Here is a 6877-nt window from a genome sequence, read left to right as displayed (position 1 = left end):
GGACCCCTATGGATCCCCATGGATACTAGTAGGCTGGTAAATGAGGAAAAATATGTTGTGTAATGATTGAATTGCAAAAGGCGTGATAAGTATTATGTTATACAGCTCATATGATTTCATGATGATGATAATGTTATTGCTTTCGTATATTGGTTTATGAATTTCACCGAGGTAAGTGGATAGTAAGGATTTTATTATTGATAAAAGGATTTGTTGTAAATTATGCTCCATTGGTCTTTTTGTGTTTTCTACCCACCTTTACCTCCGTGACGGTGAGATAGTGTGATGTCTTTACTGGGCTGGTGTAGCTCATTCCTTATTTAATCATTTCAAATCAGGAAGACATTTTTTCCGAGCCCGTTCCGCAGGAAGACGGCGAAGGGGACGCCTAAAGACTCCGTAGTTATATTTATAGCTTTTACTTTCGAGTTTCTCTTTTAGTTAGTTTGTTCTTTTATACTTTGAGCACGTTTTTAGTTTTAGTGTAAGGGATGTTAATCAAAATTTTTATTACGCTTCCGCATTTGACCTTTTTAATACACATATTTCATTTTAAATTTCCGGGGCGTTACAATTAGTATTAGAGCCACGTTTCCTCGGACCCATCCCTTACACAATAGTGCTTTAGAGAAATACTCACCGATAGATCGTGACTCAACCATTCCTTGTGAATGCAGGTGCACGAAAATGAGGAGAGGAAGGCCCCCACTAAACCGAGTGGCCCAAGATAATTCGCTTCGGGAGGATTTAGACAGACTATTTGAGATGGTGGAAGCTCTCGTAGCTGCTCAGCAAAGGTGAGAGGAGAGAAGGGAGTTACCCGGACCTCCTCCGCTATCGCAGGTTGAGTCCCCGCTACAGCAGGCTGATCCTGAGCCACCCCGGCAGGAGCCTGCTCCTCCACAGTACCACCCGGCACCACAGCCGCGGTACGACCCGGTACCACAGCCATGGTACCACCAGGCACCGCCACAGCACATTCCAGCACCCCCACCACATCAGCAAGTGCCACCACAGGGCCCCCCAGTTCACCCTCAGCCAGCCCCAGTCCCTCTACCCCGGGATCCCGCTCATTCCTTGATCGACCCCGGCTTCATAGAGAGGTACAGAAGACTGAACCCTTCTACTTTTGCAGGGGGATCCTCTTTTGAAGAGGCCCAATACTGACTGGCAGAGACTGAGAGAGCTTTCGAGACCTTGGGAGTAGTTCCTGAGCAGAGGGTTGCCATTGCCTCCTACATGCTGGTAGGGGAAGCAGTACACTGGTGGGAGCTCAAGCGGACCACCCTGCCTACACCAGCTACTTGGGAGCAGTTCTTAGCGGCCTTCCACGCGGAGTATCTCCCTAAACACATCCAACACCTGAAGGAAATGGAGTTTGCTCAATTGGTCTAGGGAAACATGACAGTGTCGGAGTATGCCCGTAAGTTCCTGGAGCTGGGCCGATATGCCCCGGAGACATTGATGGATGAGGGCCGAAAGGCCAGGAAATTCCAGTGGGGTCTCCGCCCGGAGATCAGACAGCACTTACTGGTAATGGAGCTCGAGACATATTCAGCAGTCGTAGCAAAGGCGCAGATCATAGAAAGGAGCTTTGACACCCACCCTCAGCTAGTGGGGAATTCCCGACCCTCAGCCCCGCTCCGCAGGCCAGCACCTACCGCGCCTGTCCAACCCAGTAAGAGGCCCAGACCCGCCATCCAGGCCCCTCCTCAGGCTACGGGGGCAGCACGTGGGAAGATCTGCCAGCACTGCGGCAGGGATCACGGGGACCGACCTTGCTACCGCCTCAGCAACACCTGTCGCATATGCGGCAGTGCCCAACACTATGCAAAGGAATGCCCGAGGAACCAGAATCAAAGAAGGCTTCCAATCTAGGGCAGAGTTTACAACCTTACCCAGAAGGATGCCGACGCAGACCTGGACGTGGTACATGGTATGTATACTATATCTGGCCACATTGTTCATGTTTTATTTGACACTGGTGCATCACATTCTTTTCTTTTACATGTTCTTGCTTCCAAAATTTGTGTATCACCTGATAGACTTGATTCATTGTTGCTTGTATCTACCGCTGGGGGGGAGACATTGCTAGGAGAGGTTATCTACAGGGCATGTGTCGTGGAGATAGCAGATAGGAAACTGAGGGTAGACCTGATAGGGTTAGACACGGGGGATTTTGATGTAATCCTAGGAATGGATTGGCTAGCGGCGTATCACACCACCATAGACTACTTTAACAAAAAGATTGTATTTAATCCTCCCAACGAGAAGCCATTCACAAGTTAATAAAATCATTCAGTACTGATTTTCCCTGATGGCAAGTTTTCTTAATTCCCAGTGCCTTAATCATGTATTTCCTATAACTAGGTAAGCCCAAGAAGGAAGTTTGTATCCAAGAGATTCCAGTAGTCCGAGACTTTCCAGACGTATTTCTGGATGAACTGCCCGGTCTACCAGTGGACAGAGAGGTTGAGTTCACCATAGACTTACAGCCAGGTACCCAACCCATCTCGGTTGCTCCTTACCGAATGAGTCGCATTGAGATGGAAGAACTAAGGAAACAGATCACTGAGTTACAAGACAGTGGTTTCATTAGACACAGCGTTTTTCCTTGGGGTACCGGAGTTACTTTTGCAAGGAAGGGAGATGGGACGTTGAGACTGTGCATTGATTACAGAGGGATAAATAAGGTAACAATTAAGAACAAATATCCTCTTCCCAGATTGATGACCTTTTCGATCAGTTGTAGGGTGCACAGGTCTTTTCTAAAATAGATCTACGATCAGGTTACCATCAGGTAAAGATAAGAACAGAAGACATCCCTAAGACGGCCTTCCGAACCAGGTACGGACACTATGAGTTCCTGGTCATGCCATTCGGGCTAACCAATGCCCCGACAATCTTTATGGATATGATGAACAGAGTTTTCAGAGAGTTCTTGGATCAGTTTGTCATTGTGTTCATCGATGATATCTTAGTCTACTCAAAAAGCAGAGAAGAGCATGCTCACCATCTGGCCCAAGTTTTGCAGGTCCTTAGAAACAAGAGGCTATATGCAAAGCTGAGTAAGTGTAGATTCTGGCTTGAGCAGACTGCCTTCCTAGGACACATCATATCGAAGGAAGGGGTATCAGTGAACCCTGAAAAGGTTGAAGCGGTACTTGGTTGGGAGAAACTGACATCAGTTAAGGAAATCTATAGCTTCCTAGGAATGACAGGTTATTACCGCAGGTTCGTTGAAGGATTCTCTAGTCTAACAGCTCCTCTAACCCGACTCACCAAGAAGAATGCCAAGTTCGAGTGGAATGAAGACTGCGAAAGAAGTTTTTCAGAATTAAAGAAGCGGCTGACCACTGCACCTGTGCTAGCCTTACCGAGTGGATCGGGAGGATATACAGTTTATAGTGATGCCTCCTATCTGGGCCTGGATTGTGTCCTGATGCAGCATGGAAAGGTTATAGCATACGGGTCCAGACAGTTAAAGAATCATGAGAAGAACTATCCCACCCATGACTTGGAACTTGCCGCAATCATTCATGCCTTGAAAACCTGGCGCCATTATTTGTACGGAGAGACCTTTCAGATCTATACCGATCACAAGAGTTTGAAACACATAATTACTCAGAAGGATCTCAACATGCGTCAGAGAAGGTGGATGGAACTCTTTAAGGACTATGATTGTGACATCTTATATCATCCGGGTAAGGGCAACGTGGTAGCAGATGCCCTCAGCAGGAAAAGTGCAGGTATCTTAGCCCATTTGATGGTTTCAGAATGCAGACCAATTGGGGCCACACAACAGGTTCGACTTCATGATTTGAAGAGAGTCACATGTTTGGGCCGCCTGACAGTCCAACCCGAGTTAATTCAGAGGATAAGGAAAGCCCAAACAGTTGACCCCGCCTTGGTAGCCCACAAGAAGGATGCAGAATAGGGAGGGAGCTCAGAATTCCGAATATCTGCCGATGGACTACTTCGTTTCCAAGACAGGGTGTGCGTCCCAGATGACAGTGAGTTAAAAAGGGACATCATGACAGAGTCCCATGGCTCGAAGTTTGCCATGCATCCAGGAAGCACCAAAATGTACCAAAGCATGCGACCCCAGTTTTGGTGACATGGGATGAAGAAAGACATAGCCGACTTTGTATCTAAATGTTTGGTATGTCAGCAGGTCAAGGCAGAGCATCAGCGCCCAGGTGGGTTACTTCAGCCTTTACCGATCTCGAAATGGAAGTGGGAACATATCACCATGGACTTCGTATCGGGGCTACCCAAGGCACGTTTAGGACACGATGCCATATGGGTAATAGTTGACCGACTTACCAAGTCTTCCCACTTCCTAGCCATCAGGATGACGATTCATTGGACAAGTTGGCAAGGATGTATATCCGGGAGATAGTCAGATTGCATGGGGTTCCAGTAACAATAGTGTCCGACAGGGATCCTAGGTTCACCTCTCGGTTTTGGAGTAGCTTCCAGCAAGCTATGGGAACAAAGCTGTCTCTTAGTACTGCCTTCCACCCCCAGACTGATGGAGAATCAGAGAGGACAATTCGTACACTTGAGGATATGCTCTGAGCTTGTGTCCTTGACTCTGGGGGCCATTGGGACGACCATCTACCCCTGATAGAGTTTGCCTACAATAACAGCTACCAAGCAAGCATCGGCATGACTCCATATGAGGCACTATATGGGCGCCTGTGCAGGTCACCGATTTGTTGGGAGGAAGTGGGCGATAGAAGATTGTTCGGCCCGGAGTTGGTAGAGGAGACCACGTCCAAGATAGTTAAAATCAAGAAGAACATTCAGACAGCTCAGAGTAGGCAGAAGAGTTATGCAGATATCCAGAGGAGAGACCTAGCGTTTGAGAAAGGCGACCGTGTGTTTCTTAAGGTCACCCCTTTCAACGGAATTAGTAGGTTCGGCAGGAGGGGAAAATTAAACCCCCGATATATTGGACCCTTTGAAATCTTAGACAAGATTGGTACCGCTGCCTACAGACTAGCACTACCTCCCGAGCTCTCCCGAATTCACAACGTGTTTCACGTATCTATGCTACGTAAGTACAACCCGGACCCTTCTCATGTCTTGGCTCATGAACCACTTCCACTCCAAGAGGACTTGTCTTATGAAGAAGTACCGGTCGGTATCACGGACCGAGAGAGCAGAATACTCCGCAACCGGGAAATATCATTTGTAAAGGTCGTGTGGCAGAACCACACGCCCAGGGAGGCTACTTGGGAACTGGAATCAGAATTTAGAGCCCAGTATCCCCATTTCTTCGACCAAGAGTAAGAGGCAAATTTGGGGGACCAAATTTCTTTAAGGGGGGGAGAGTTGTAACGCCCACTAATTTTTTGATTATTATTATTATTATTATTATTAATTTTATTTAGTTTATTTTATAATTTTATTATTTTAATTGATTTATTTAATTTAATTTAATTTTTTTTAATAAAAATAAAAATAATAATAATGATAAAATGGTGTAAAAATATTATTTGTATTTAATTGAAATTGATTTTGGGAAAAAGGGGTGAAAATTATGATTCTGGGGGTATTTTTGAAAAGAAAATCGGAAACCGGGGGTCAAAACGCAATTTAGAAAAATTGTGCCCCATCAGCGCCACGTCAGCAGCCACGTCAGCGGCCCAGTCAGCAGCCCTGGCCAACTAGGACCTGCTGCGTGGCAAGACCACGTCGACCCGGGAACGGGCCACGTGGGCGATCCGCGTGTGCGCGATCGGACTGCCCAGATGCGTCCCCGCGCGCACCGACGGCCCAGATCAAGTATGCGCACGGACGGCCCAGATGCACGCGCACGGACGGCCCAGATGCATGCGCACGGACGGCCCAGATTTAATCAAAATGGACGGCTGTGATTAAAAGGCAAAAGGGTATAAATAAAACCCCCACACCTGACCACAAAAACCCTAGCCGCCTGCGCTCGCCGGAGAAGACGAACCAGACGCCAGAGGAGCCAGCCGCCGCCACCCGCCGCCGCACCGGGGAGTTTTCTGACTGCCGATCGAGGTAAATTTCATACCCCTGCTTGTTTTTCAATGCTGAGTTCCCCTGTGGCCAAATCGGAGCCAAAATCCTGGCCAAACGGCTGGAAAACACGGCCGAAACCCAGCGGCGCCGCCGCGTCCCTCCTCGGTTTTTGCCTCCGACGAGGTCCTTCCCGGCCTCCGTTTGATACAATTTTTATATCACCGTGATCACCATTTCTTTCTCTACAGGTTGATCAGAGCCAAATCACCAAAACACGAACCTCACCGGAGAGCCGCCGCACCCGAGAGCACCGCCGCCGGTAAGCTTCGTTTTTTCATAATTTTTTGGCCCCCCGAGGGCCCTAGGGTTGTTTTATTGCAGGGACCGATGCGAGTGTGGCCGAATTCGGCCGAAAATGGCCAACCCGAGGCGAATTGCCGCCGCAAGCGACGGCGCCGTCGCCGGAGCACGGCAGAGCCGCCGTGCCGGAATTGCGATATTGGTTAAAAGGGGCCCTGGGTCTAATTTGGGATTTTTTGGGACACGTGCAGGTACCAATAGTGCGTCTCAATTCCCCGGAAAAAATTCAGAAAAAATTAGGGACAGTCTGCAGGCACACTATAGAGCCGTATTCGGACCCCGAAACAAGTAAGGACCCCTCACCCTATTTCTTATCACGGTATTAAAGTTCAATAAATGATAAAACGGTATTCCATGAATCAACAGATGTGTGAAATTATTTAAGGTCACTAATGGAGCCCGAGTCTGGTGTATTTGTCGGTTAGCTGTTGTTTAGCCTATTTTACGGTTTTAAATGCAGTATGAGGTATGATGTTTTCATTTCATAGTTTCGTGTGCATATTTTACTGTTTTATTGATT

The sequence above is a fragment of the Carica papaya genome, chromosome 8, assembly GCF_054855325.1.
Source record: "Carica papaya isolate Zhongbai chromosome 8, ASM5485532v1, whole genome shotgun sequence".
NCBI classification, from domain to species: domain Eukaryota; kingdom Viridiplantae; phylum Streptophyta; class Magnoliopsida; order Brassicales; family Caricaceae; genus Carica; species Carica papaya.
Note: the sequence above shows the minus strand (reverse complement) of the source record.